General features: G+C 36.9%; 1 protein-coding gene across 7 annotated transcripts in view; it reads left to right on the forward strand.

The window, feature by feature from the left end:
- The window catches only part of NAV3 (neuron navigator 3), a 468550-nt gene that overhangs the window by 288589 nt on the left and 166129 nt on the right, over positions 1-13832 (forward strand). The gene's annotated exons all lie outside the window — the stretch shown is intronic.

Below are 13832 nucleotides of genomic sequence, written 5' to 3' on the forward strand. Positions count from 1 at the left end.
TGATTCATATGGAGTCCTATTAATCTTTTACTGTGTTTATGGCTAGTCAACTACATTTAATAAGATGAAACCTCCTTAGAATACTGTGAAAGTGACAGACACAAAATCTGAGCCTCAGTAAAATCACTATTCATTTATTGAATCATTTGCAATCCAAGTCATGTTCTCCCATGCTGAGGTCTTTGCCTTTCTGTTCACATTCAAATAATATATAAATAAGATGCATAATTGTGTAGCTGGCAAGGATTTTGGAGTATAGTGATTTGGTTGAACTTGCATAATGGTAAACTGCTGAAACTGGGTTTAAATAGAAATTAAACAGAAAAAAGTGCATTTTTTTCAGTGCATTTTTAAAGGTGGAAGCTGTTTGCAGCTTTTTTCTGCAAAGTGTCAAAAGGGTACTAGTGAAGTGAATAATGAGGTCTTTTTGTTCTTACTGTTCAAAGAATGTGCAGATTTAGAATAAGTTTTTTCTCTAACTTTCAGACTTTTTCAAACAGTCCATAGAAAGAACACACACAATTTCCTTAATAATAGTTATTATTTTAATTACTCATATTACAGCAGCACCTAGTGGCCCTGGCTGAGAACTTTGGGAACTCCAGCGTGGAACTCTAATATTACACACACAGATCTAGAGATAATCACTCTCTATTTCAATCATGTTAAAACTTGCCATTCCAGACAGGCAAGACAAACAAGGAGGCACAAAAGCCCAGGGAAGGGGTGTGATTTCCCAAGGTTATGTAAGTGGTCAGCGGCCATCTAGGACTGCTTAGGGACCCACCACTCTGTTGTCTGTCGAGCTTCATTTCCATGACAGAAAGATGAGCTACAGAGAGAATTATCCACTCTAGCAATGTTTGTATCTCCAAAACAACATTGGTGTATGTTCCCTGTTGCATTCTTATGTGGAAAAGGGAATCTTGATTTCATCTCTAGCTCCATGCAGCTATGGAGGAAACGTGGTCAGTGCATGCCCATCGTGCAGCGGTACTTGTGGCTCTCCTTGTGTCCATCTTTCCATCTTTCTTCTCCCACAAGCCCATGCCACAGCTCAGCCAGGCCAAAGAATATGTCCCAGGTGCTCTGGGTGTCAAACCAGGTGCTTTGAAAGCTGCTGTGCATAGTCATGCATCATTGTTTGCACAGTGACTAAAGTGTCACATTTAGCCACTTTAACTTCATAGTAATATATTTATTTATCTGCCTTTGACACAATCACTTTACTGAATTGTTTTATCTCTACAGACTGATCAGATTATTCTCCTGACTTTTCACATACCAGTTCTATACTGCTGATTTCTTAACTGAGTTAGGAAATTTAAAATGTACTGAAGTTAAAGTAATTCAAACTTGTCAGTTTTTCTCTGAGACCCCAGGTTTTAAGCCTGCTCTCCATTTGTTTCCTTTGAGCTCTGCACTGGTTTAACCTAGCCAAAGACACAATTTTACCATATTTTCAGGTAATTTTCCTTGGCAGTGCTCAATTTTGCTAGCCTGCTCAGCTAATTGTAGGGCAGTTCTCTTCTCCTTATAGCAGTGGACTCTTGAGATGTTTGTGATATGCAGGGGAAAAAAAAATAAAAGTAGTCAAAGCTAGTTTGCATGATGTATGTTTGTCATACACCAGCATGTAGCAATATGTCCTGTCACTACATGCTAGAACATCAGCCATCAAACCAGCAACAGTCAAAATACTCTATTAACATTTGTTAGCCATTCATTCACTGCTTTAATTTAAAACTTTTTAGTTATTAAACCTCAAGAATCCCACTACCCTCTTCTTGAACATATGTTTTCATAATCCTTGCTCTAATAACTTGCAATTAAGGGGAAATGTTTTCTCTATTCATCTGCCATTTGATACCCTTCCAGGAGGCCTTTGATAGCCATTTTCAGGAGTTCTAAGATATTTTATTATTAGCTTAAAAAAAGCTAGGGAGCACTGACATGGACTGTCTGCTGTTGGAAATTCTTGATACTCTCTGTGGTGAATGATATTGATACCAGTTCATAATTAATCACTACCAATACTCCCAAAGTCTGTTCCACTCATAATTTGGTTTTCCTCTTGCCAATGGAATCATCTTTCAAGTGAATGATGCCAATGGCATAATCTTTCATAAAGACATCTTTCATGAAGAGGCATCTCAGTTCAGCTGTTACTGAATTTAAATTGTAAACATATTTTAATGTTTATTTTAAATGTATATAAAATACTTAGTTTTTCTTTAGTTAGTTCTATTGCAATGTCTTGTGCGCTGTGCTCATTTTGGCATTGATGTATAAATACTTGCAGACAAGTTGAATTGGCTCCATAGGTCCAAGTTCATAACAACTAAAAACCTGGGCAGCCCAGCAGCACCCAGCTTCTGCATAGTTAACTTTACCAGGATTCATTATGTTAACCCATTTGATGTTGCACACAGAACCTGAGTATCTGAGATGTACTGGGGGATAAATTATCTCATATTCAAACCTCAGAAGTTTTAAGTAAATTAAATTAGAAAGAAAATTGGGAGGTTTGCTTGTTTGCTGGGTCAGTCTACTGTGGTGAAAAGATTTTAGTATTACTTATGAATCATTTTTGTAAATACAATAAGGCTTTAAACCTCTGTGTATTGCAGCACATATCTGTCCGGAGTGTCATGTAGAGTCTTGGTTATTTTTTTCCTTACAGTTATGCTTCCAAGGAGCAATATAGAACTTCTATTTTTTCATTATCTTGTTGAATCCCTTCAATGGAAAATAATCCCACATTAATTTTTATCTTTTCCTTGTATAGATTATTCTATAAGTCTATCAATTAAGGACATTTCATATCATCTTTGTTTAGAAAATTATGGGTTTATCTTTTGATAAAATCCAAAGCTAATTCCTTTCTGCTTCTTTATAACTCATTTGTTTCTTTAATTTCTGTTTTAAGTTCCCCCATCATTAGAAAAAGTGAGATAGCTTTTTTTGGTAGAAAATACATTATAAAGCTTTTATCTAATTGTTCAGAGAGAAAGCATTCAGGGTTTGGGGTTTTTTTTCCTCCTGAGCAAATGATAAACATAATGGGAAATCTCCAGTGTTTCAGCTTTTAACATATCACATCAAACACACTGTAATCACACAAAACATACCAATTCAGTCCATGCTGGAGTAGTTGGAGAAAATGCAAAAGAATAAAAAGGTGCTGGACTGAAAATCCTTTAATGGTGAGATTTTCAGTTTTGTCCCTAGTGACTTTTTCAAAACTCATGTTTCTTTTCTTTCCTCACATAGTTTACAGTGCTGTCAGTGGCATAAATGGTAAAATAAATTCAAAGGTGACAAAAACTTTTAGTTTATTGCACTTCAAGTTCATTTTTCCTTCAGAGATCAATGCTGCCTTAATAGGTGTTTTTTAGAATTAGCTCTTGCTACTTCCCACAAGAACTGTCTCTGCTGATATCCATCCTGGTACAAAAGCGTCTTTAATTTTTGTTGGCAGCAGGGGTTTTCTCATAGTTATGATAGTGCTGGAGAAACCTTTCTTATTAAAGAGTTTCCTAGTGTTGTTGTATGCACTTAATGAAGACTATTTTTTCTTTTGTCAGTCGGATCTTTAGCACACTTTTCTACTAGTTTTTACAACCCAAAATGCATCAAAGGTAATTTTATGATTTAGAATATAGATATGCTGCTGTCCCACAGAGAAAATTGAGTTCACTAATAATACATGTCTTGTTCCTCCTGGAAAACAGGGAGGAGAGAAAAGGTGTTGGAGCTGTAGAACATTGCCATATTGATAAGAATCTTTACTAAAAAGCTTTAGTTATCAGAACTAGCGCGAATTTTCAGTTAGCAGCAGTATGTATTATAAAAGTGGGAATTGGTGTGACTATGTTTAGAACTAACAAGATAATTTCTACAACAGAGTTCTTGATTTCATTAATAATGCCTTCACAAAGACGCTAAGTTTAGAATGTTTTGTAAAAAAAGACAGAAGAATGCCAAAAATTTTGCTTTATTGTATGAGACTGAAGAAAAGTTGTGTTTGTTAACAAGAGGAAGGTAACAAGAGTAGGTGAATCAGTCTCTGCTTAACCAGGGAGCTTTTTCTGTGACAGAGAAAGTTAAAGTGTCTGAAGCCTAAAGACAGACAAGAATACTGTGTATAAACTGGTAGATGTTGCTTTGTAATTTATTGAGCTCGGTGTGCTCCGTAGTGTTCCTGTAGTCCCACAGAAGCCCATGTTGGCTCTGCTGGTATGCTTGGGTTTTTCTCTGGAGGAGGACAAGGCTGGAAGAGGATGGGGTGCATGCAGATCTTTTCTTAACAAGGAGTCAGCCTGTGGACAGGATAAATGGGTGGAAACTCCAACTGCTAAATGTGCCATGTGTCCTTCAAACTTCCTCTGACACGGATGTGCTGGGCAGACACTGTGGAATAGCACCATCCATGTCCATGAATGTCAATATCCAAGGATGACAACATCAGCATGATATTCTGTGTCTAAAAATTGTTTGTGCAAAACAGGATAATTGTGTATAAAGTAAGAATTGAGGGTTCTACTAAGGTTCATGAATTCCATGTGAAAATGTGTGTGGTATGGTTGTGTGTTTGAGGAACAGGAAGCCTGAAAATGTCATCCCTATGTTAACTGTCAAGTGGGCGCGCATGTGAGCTCTTCCTGCCCTACACAGGTTTAAACTGTATTAAGAATTTCCTGGCTTTGCTGGTGCAGTTGTTGGTGATGTTGGCTGTATGGGTTCAAGATGTACTTTCTGTGCTTTGGAGCAGCTTCAGGTGAGCCTTCCATGCAAGCGAAATAGATTGAAATATATACAGAAATTTGGCTGGGTGAAGAAATATGGTCCCTTGGGAAACTGGGAATTAAATCTGAGTTCTGAAAACTAACCCCAGCTCCTTTAATGTGTGGGCCAGTGTCTTCCTGCAGTGACACCTATATGGCCCCTTTCGACATCCGTATGACTCCCTTTTTGTTAAATTCAGACCATATTGTCTACACTTTTTTGCAGCCTCAATCCAGATTGTTGTCCAGCTGGCAATTTCATGAGGACATTGCCCTCGGTGTAGATGAGCCTGTCCCCAAAAGTCAGCAAGCTCCCATCAATTGCATTTCTTCCTTGGACTTTTTTAGTGGTGGCAGAAGCATCATGATTCCCATTCCCTGGGAAAATTAGGTCATGGTAGTGCACAGCTTATATGTTCTTTGGTGTCCTGCCTCACAAGGATTTACTTACCTGTTAATTACACATTTCTGAATCCAACTCTTGTGGTTTGGCCTAGTTAAGTCTCATGCAATAAAAATTTTATGAGGGCAACTGTGGGTTAAATACACATTAGAGCCACACTGGTGACAAACACTTCTCTTCACAGTCTGTTCTCTCCTGACTTGCAACATTGCAGCTCTGTGTGGAAGAGCAGACAAGGCTGATACAGCTCCATTATGAAAGGATATAAGCAGATGTTTTTCTGTGAGGGAAATGACACTCCTCAACCTGATACACATTCAGATTTCCCATTTTCAAGTATATATTTTTGCTTAACTAGCTGTGCTTTGTGAGTTTCTTCACTAGGTAGGTGATTTACATTAAACTTTTAACCCCTCTGGGATTCCCAGAACCCAGGGGCCCGATACTGTCATCGCCAGGAGCATGTCCTAACTAGCCTTCTGAAGATGCTTTCTTAGACAAGCCCTCTCATTTCCTAGGTAGGTTCAGGGTGTGATCTGCTTTTTAGGAGCTAATCCCATTCCCACATCCTTACCCAGTGATTGTCCTCAGCTGTTTGAGGAAAGACTTTCTTGAGCATGTTTGACACATCCAGACCCTTGCAATCCACTGCTCAGTGTACAATGTACAAGATGGCTTCAGAGCATTTGTAACTTGTTTGGTGTTCAGTGAATACTGAAGTCAACTATCACTGGAGTCTCCCATATTCCAAGCTCTTGAATCATGAATGATGAGTGCAAGACAAAATTTTAGAAGCTGAACTTCTGGATTGGAGTTTCCTTGTTTATTTTAGACATCAACAAAGCCATTTTATAAACTTGTGTATGCCTTTGCAGGGGGCTCATGCCTTTTTTATGTAATCCTCTGTGCCAGAGGATTAATTTTAAAAATTCTCTGGCAAAAAGCAATGCATGTAGATACAAGTACAGTGAAAATATGCAAATAGATAATGCAAACTGAAGGACAGTTAGGGGAAGTAACTTCTTTATTAATCTTCATTAGTGTATACCTTAATTTTTTTGTTTGTTGGTTTGCAGATGAAATTAACTTGACATAATGGCTAGAGTAAAAATGAAAATTAGTGTATCAGGACCAGATATATATATAACCTCAAAAGAAGAAAGATAAAGAGAATAAGGAGAGTCTATATGAGAATACATTTTTGGAATAATTGTGACTATATGAATGGAGAAATTAAAGGAAAGAAAGAGAATGATTTCTCTAAGGGCTAGGTTAAAGGTGTTAACAATGGTTGAATCTCAGGGGTGTAGATGTTTGAATTCTTGGTTCAAGTTTTGTTGATATTAACACAGCCAGTTTCAGTAAGATGAGAGGCAAACTGGTTTAGCATAGAACTGGAAGAGGAGTGACTCTAAATGCTTTTGTAAACAAACCTTAAAATTTCCAGGAACTGAACAAATTTAAGAGAATATATAGATGGGATGACAGCTGGACAGACAGAATAACAGATGCCTTTTTGTGGTAGACCTAGCATATTTTTACTCTGAGAGAACAAGGAAGCTGAGGAAAGGATGGAAGAACTGCTGGAAGTGTGAGATTAGTAGTGAATAAAGAATGGAACCCTTCATTTATCTTGCCTAAAGAATGTTGCTGTCTTAGAAAGGCAGGGGAGGAAAAGGCAACAAAATAATCTCCTTTTTTGATATTGCTTGATTCTCGTTTGACTTCTTGTGAGGCCTCTTTATTTTACACTGAAACAAGCAGTTCTCTTTACATTTAGAACATTACATTTGAGAACATTAAAAGTACCACAAGATTTATAACAATCCCTCTTCACAGAATAGGTCTGAGTTACTCACTGGTGTCAGGCACTGAGATTCATATTCCCCTGAGTCACTCACATTTGACTGTCTGAAGCCATAAAAGAAAATGCTGCAGTAACACATCCTGAGTGTTATTTTACTAGGCTAGAAGTACATTATTCATGAAGGATAAATCATGCACTGTTATTAGCCTTTTGTTTATACTTACAAATCCCTTGTCTTATTACTGTGTAGAATCATAAGAGAATAACTCATCTAGATGTTAATGAAATAATCATGTAATGAAAAGTACATCTATTGTGATGAATACTCATACAGTCTCCAGGAAATCTACTGAGTCATTAGGTTATAGTTGAGTTTGCTTGGTTAGGACTGGAATTAGGGTTTTGTGCACTTTGCTTCTGTAGACACTTCAGAAACACTAAAAGATCTTTTTGTTCCTTAAAGTCACCTGTTTTCCCTCAAACAGTGCCTTCCTCCTCCCTCTCCCCCCTGCAGTTCCTTGAAACCCAGCTCCCCTCAATCTCAATCTGGAACATGCCACTCAAGCCCCTGAGATATGACCACCTCCCCCGTCTATCTCTTCTCCCCATCCCTCAGCTGAGTTTTTCAGGAATGTAAATCAATCAGAAACTTGACTTAAACTCTGTTGGGAGGACACACAGAGATTAAATGCGGCAGTATATTTGAAAACTAATGAGTGATGTACACTTTGAAGTATTTATTGTTTGAAAAGATGCAGTTTACAGTCTCTGTTTCACCCACCTGTAATTAACTTTCCATGCTCTTCAATTTTTAGTTGGGCTTTTTTGGTGGTTCTTTTTTTCTTTTTTTTCCTCCCCTTCAAAAATGTCATGTGAACATTCCCTGGAGTTTTGGAATAGAACAAATATATATTTGCAATGCATATGCTTAGACAAAGAGGTGAGGAATAAATGGCCTTGAAGCCTCCAGTAATAGCAATACAATGAAAATTCTAAACATAAACATGCAGTTAAATACATCCACACAAATTGACTATGACATACATTCTAGAAAGTACCTGTGGTATAAGATATTAACAGACTTTTCCCAGATAGCAGCAGCAGATTACAGTAAATATGTCTGCTTCATGATGGTGTATTTTTATCGTCTTCTATAGGGAGAGTATGTTATAAAAATACCAGGAATGTCTAGAATGTTTACTGGATTTAAAAATAGAGAAGAAAGTGCCTTATATTTAGCTGAACAGCAAAAATGCATATTTAAGCTGAACAAGAAAATAAACAATGTATCTGAAGTGGTTTTATTTTACAGTATAACCAAACAAGGCTTTCTGGTAATGTTGAGATTTTGTCAGCTTTCTAGTTTTTTTCAAATGTCTGATTATTTTGGAACTGTGGCAAAATGCCAGTTCTCTTATAGTTATAGCTGAGGACTTCTATTGAAATATTTTCTAATCACCCCCACTTCTGCTTAGACTTTCATAATTTTGAGTGCTGTATGTTATTTGGAGAAGGTTATTGTTCTGTGTCTGTAGAGCTTTGAGTTTCCGCAGAGAGGTAGATTTTTCACAAAAGAACATTTCTTAACATTGAGGTGAAGTACCCAGCCTTTTATTCATCCTTCTTCCTAAAATAATCTGCCACTGTTTCTCCTGACAGTGGAGAATTCTGAGGCTTGAGTAAGCATGCAAGTCCCTTGAGAAACAATGTGACCGTGTGTTTTAATGGGTGGCTTGCACATATGGCCGTGCACCTCTGTAAAGTACCTTGTGCAGTTCTGATTGAACTCAATGATTTTACTCACTTTCAAAGGTATTTAAGTCTCTCTACCTCTCATTTTGAATCAAAGTTTGTAGGAGTTTTTAAATTCTTGGAATTTCTGTATTATCTGGACATCTGTGAGAGTGTGAGATGGCCGCTGTTCTACAGATTTACTAGAACTAACATCTCTGTTCCTTAGGGTGAGTACAGATTAAGTTTAGATTAGAGCTACTAGACAGATTTTGAGAATTAAGCATTAACATTTGCAAACAATAAATGAGGGCACATTTGCTCCTACGTGCTCCTACAGCAGGTAGGAGCATCATCAGCTTTTACTTGGTTGGGCTGGGAAATGCAACTACTGGGAACATGGTTTAAAGGAGACACAGGAACTGTGCAACTGTCCATAAAATGCTGACTGTGGTGTAATGTGTAAAGCAGCAGAGGGTGCCAGAAAGCAACAAGTTGTGGCTTCCATAGTAATTAAAGGAATTAGCAATGTTAGGGTGGAACAGGGTTTGTATTGTTAGTTTACCTGCAGAAGGGAAGAAAGAAGACACCCTTCTTGTAATTTATACTACTTATATATGTTTAAAATTAAAATAAATACTATCCAACAAATGATCAAGCTTTTGGAGGTATTGTGTGGTTTATTATGCCTAGGTGGCAGTACTGGGCTCTCCGTCGTCTTTTAGCCACTCTACATACCTGGTATTTAAAACTTTGGTCTTACAGCAAAGAGACTGCAAGACATGAGGCTAATAAAGTAACACAGAATGTCCTAGAAATCTAGTTGTTAATTACAGACTAATGTGGCAGCAAAAGTTATCCTGTCTAACTACATTTAAAATTATGGTGTACATTAGAAAGTCTTGACACCCTCTCCCTGCTCTCCTGTTAGAAGGTAAAATATAAAAAAATTGTTGCCTTAAAAAGTTTGGTTTTTTGACAGTATTGTATTAACTTCCAGAATACAATACAATTACAGTGTTAGAAAAGGAAGAGAAAGAATGAAAGTAGGTGCCTATTGAAACTACTATGGTCTGTCCAGATGTATTTTCTCACTCTGCCCTTGATCTTTGCTGGAACAGAAGCTGCCTGCATCTGCTGCAGCTTAATGTGAACTGGTTTCATGGAAAGAATGCCAAATCTGCTTGATTTTACAGTGTCTTTTATATACTCACCATTTTGGAGTTCCTTGACTCCTATGCATACTAACCCACCTAACCTTGTGCTCTTATTTGCCATTAATTTTATTCCAAGAACAAACTCCTCTTTGAACCCTGCTGCAAATCCCTTCCGCTCGCAGCCTCTCCCCAACGTGCTATTGCTGGCACATGTGACTGGCACACAGCAGTGGTCTATCAGGTCAATATTCCCTCTCTGAGAATGACAATGTGAGGAGTGACTTAAAAAGAACAATTGACCCTGGCATTTTTTTCCTTCATTCTCCTCCTCTTATCCCAATATCTAAAATTACAGTGTTAGGGAGTTAGAATGTACTTCCTTGCCTGCTCTTTCAGTGTATATTTATGCACTACTGTTGTAATCACCATATTTTCCGTGAAATGCCAAAATGAAACATCCTGTATTTGCCAAAAAATGTCTCGTGTCCCCACAGCCATGGGCCAGATCAAGAGTAGTTACAGATTTTTCACCATTGAAATAACTGCTCTGGCAGCCTTCTCCTGCTGTCAAGAGCCCATGGATCTGACCACTCTGAAGTGGCACCAGATAGCATAAGGCACCTGAAATTTGGATTTAGTAAAAATTTAGACAATTTTTGAACTGGACTTAAATACTGATGTTAATTCAAAATATAAACTTTATTATACACAATGCTGTTAAGGTACAGATGGGTAAATTGGCTTAAATTAACTGTAGGACAAGCAATTATCACAAAGACTGCTTATTTCAACAGTGTAAACTAATCCTTTTTCGTGTAAAGGCTTTTGATCAAGTGAATTAAAATATTAAGACAATCTCCTTATATTTTAATGTAACTTGTCTGTTTAAATCCACTATGACTTGAAACCTAATACATAAATAGTTAGAATACAGTACAACCATTTTTGTTTCAGCAGAAATAAATAGTATAAATATAAATACAGTAATTTATTTGGCAGTTATCTGATGTGCAGAAATTATTTAAAACACTCCTAGTCTGAGGAGTCTGCTGACCATATGATCAACAGATGACCATATGACATAAATCAGAGGTTTACTTATTTAGAGTTGAACTTATTTTAAGTTGGCCCCGTGTCTGGATATGTATTAGTCTGGGCAGGGTTCATTTTCAGCATCTATTTTCAGCGTCTGTCCAAGATTTTTTTTTTCTTTTTTTTTTTTTTGAGGCAAGGTTATCGTCAGTCTTACAAACTGATCACAAATATTTTTTGCCTTTTTGATTCTTTATATCAACTTAAAAGCATTTGTTTACCTATGCAGTTCCAAGCAACTCTTTCAGATGGCATCCTGGATCAACACCAAACCTGCAAAGTTCTGAAAGGTGAATCTGAAAGTCTTCCTGAAAGTGAAATATATTTGTATTTTAGCTTGTACTTTTTGGCAGTCTTTAATTCTACCACAATTAGATTATATTTTGTTTAGACTTGTATTGGCAGCTAAATAGAAGGTGTTTGGATTATTCATACCTCTTGATTCTTCAGTATTTCTTTGGAATTACAATGGGACTGTACAAATGGCTTTTTCCTTTAGGGGAAAAAAGCACCACAAGAATTTTCTTTTCCCTTGGTTTCCATACTTAAGAACTGAGACCTATTTGCATGTAATAGTTCATGTTAATTATTTTTTTTCATAAATACTAGTTCATAGAGTCAGATACAGTATTTTGTATTCTAACTGTACACGTAACTAACTAACCAGCATCCCAGCCCTGTCAGCTGTTTTGCCTGTCACACAGATTTTCTCAGTAATTCTGCCCAATAACAACTTTAAATTAGGTATTTGTTGTTTTTCTTTTGGTGAGAGCTCTTACTTAGTTCATGGACAGATCAGCAGTAACACTCCAGGGTAAACACATGTGCAAGGGTGTTTTCACAGTTCTTGTATATATAAAGCTTCTATTTAGATTTCTTGGCATAAACAGTTTTGAAATATTTAGATTGTTGCATCGTATGAATTAATGTATTTCAATATATGTGCCCCCTCTAAAGTTCCTCTAAAATGCTTTTTTTTTTTTCTTTTCTTCAAGTAAAACTGGCAGTATTTTGGAACTTTAAAACACTTGGATGACTATTTAAAAAGTTGTTTCCTCCCACACTTTACACTTCATTGACTGCAGTTGGAAGTGATGTGACAACAAGCCCTAAGTGCTTGTTAAGGCTTCATTTTATATGCTTGAGCACTTCTGATATTTCTCTTATAGCATTTGGCTGAGAAGTCAAGAAAAAAAATCTGACCCTGTTGAGCTTACAAGCAGATACCCCACTGCCTTCTCTGGTTCCAGGTGCTTTTATTGTCCCTGACCAAGAATCTAGCCTTGAGATCTTGTGAAAATGTGGAAAATTCTTATCATATTTATGAGAAAAGGGCAGAAATGAGCAAGCATGAAAGCTGTTTAGAAGCATGGCATGAAAACATATACAGCATGGTCTTATATTCCCACGTATGCTAAACATGGTTTGAAATGCAATGCTCAGGTACACTAGCAAAAGTGAAAGCCTGAATGTGAGTCTCTTGTACTATCCCTGTGGGTTTTAAAGCCATCTGGTTTAATCTGAATGGTTTTAATAACCTGTGGTGTCAATTCACCATCAGGTTTTCTTGTCTTTTTCTTTAGGGCTTAGATCAATTTGAGTAAGTAATATAAAAACTAAACATAGAGGAAAGCTAGTAACCTATGTTCTCTAATTCATATCTTCCCAAGGAATTTAATTTCCAGCCAGAGGACTAGCCACATAACCTTAGTCCTACAGAAAACTCTAGGCTGTACTTTTAGAGGGTGCTTATAACAAGTATTTTTATCCCTTTTCATTTGATGAGCTCAGTGTTCTACAAATACTGTATGTTCCATAAATTCCATAACTATTCCCAGGGTAATATGAAAAAATATATCTAATTAAAAAAAACTTTGAATGTTTATAAAATCAGAAGGCCAGATGGACAGGAGCTAACTGTTAGTGTCTCTCCTGCACAAGCTGTAGCATTATGACTTCTGGTGCAGTCAAGAGGGAGCGTTCAGAAAGCACGCAGTGCATCTGGATGGATTCCAGTTGCAAAGTTCAAGAGATGAAGTGAAATGCCTTGTAGTTTACTTGTTTACTTATTTTTTAAATGATTAATTCCGTCACTGCTTGTACTGCCCTTATTTCTAAAAGCTGGTTTTTTGAGTGAGCTGAATGAAGTTGCTATGCATTAAGTAGTGGTGAAGGAGAGAACTGGAATTCTTTCAAAGGTTTAATTAAATCTAATAAATGAAGACTCTGTTGTAGACTCTCTTTTGACCTAATGGAGAGAAGCTCCTCTGTTTCAAAGAAGCGTGCTTTTTCATACTGCACTCCAGTTTTCAGAAGTTGCCAAGTTCCATAAATATTTAGACACTGGTACCTTGCTGAATCAGAAGTGTTGCATAATTTAAAAAAAAAAAAAAAAGGTAAAAAGGCTCACTGGAGTAGAGCATTGCTTTAAGAAATACTGTGTTTAAACACATAGTTCTTTTTATCATTGCCTTAAAAAAAAGATCCTCCCTAAAGGGTACTCCCTAAAGGGTAGTATTTATCTTCAATTTTGTGTTCTTAGTGCATGTATAAGGCTCTTTCATGGTGGTGGTGGCCTATAGAGATGAATCCTGAAGTAGCAAGTTATTTGCAGACACTCAAAGAGAATTTTGCCCTGTCTTTTCTTTTGATCCATTCTGCTGTGCAGCCATACGCTTTCTAACAAATTTGTGCAATGTATTGAAATACATCCATGGTTTTCTGAGTTCAAACCCAGCACTATATTCCAATCAAAAATCCAAAACTTTCTTCTCACAATTTCTATTATGGTAGTGCAAAAGCATTTCAGAAATTACCATTACTGGATTTTGTGCTTTACAATGTCTGCTGCAGAG

The sequence above is a fragment of the Zonotrichia leucophrys genome, chromosome 1A, assembly GCF_028769735.1.
Source record: "Zonotrichia leucophrys gambelii isolate GWCS_2022_RI chromosome 1A, RI_Zleu_2.0, whole genome shotgun sequence".
Lineage (NCBI taxonomy): Eukaryota > Metazoa > Chordata > Aves > Passeriformes > Passerellidae > Zonotrichia > Zonotrichia leucophrys.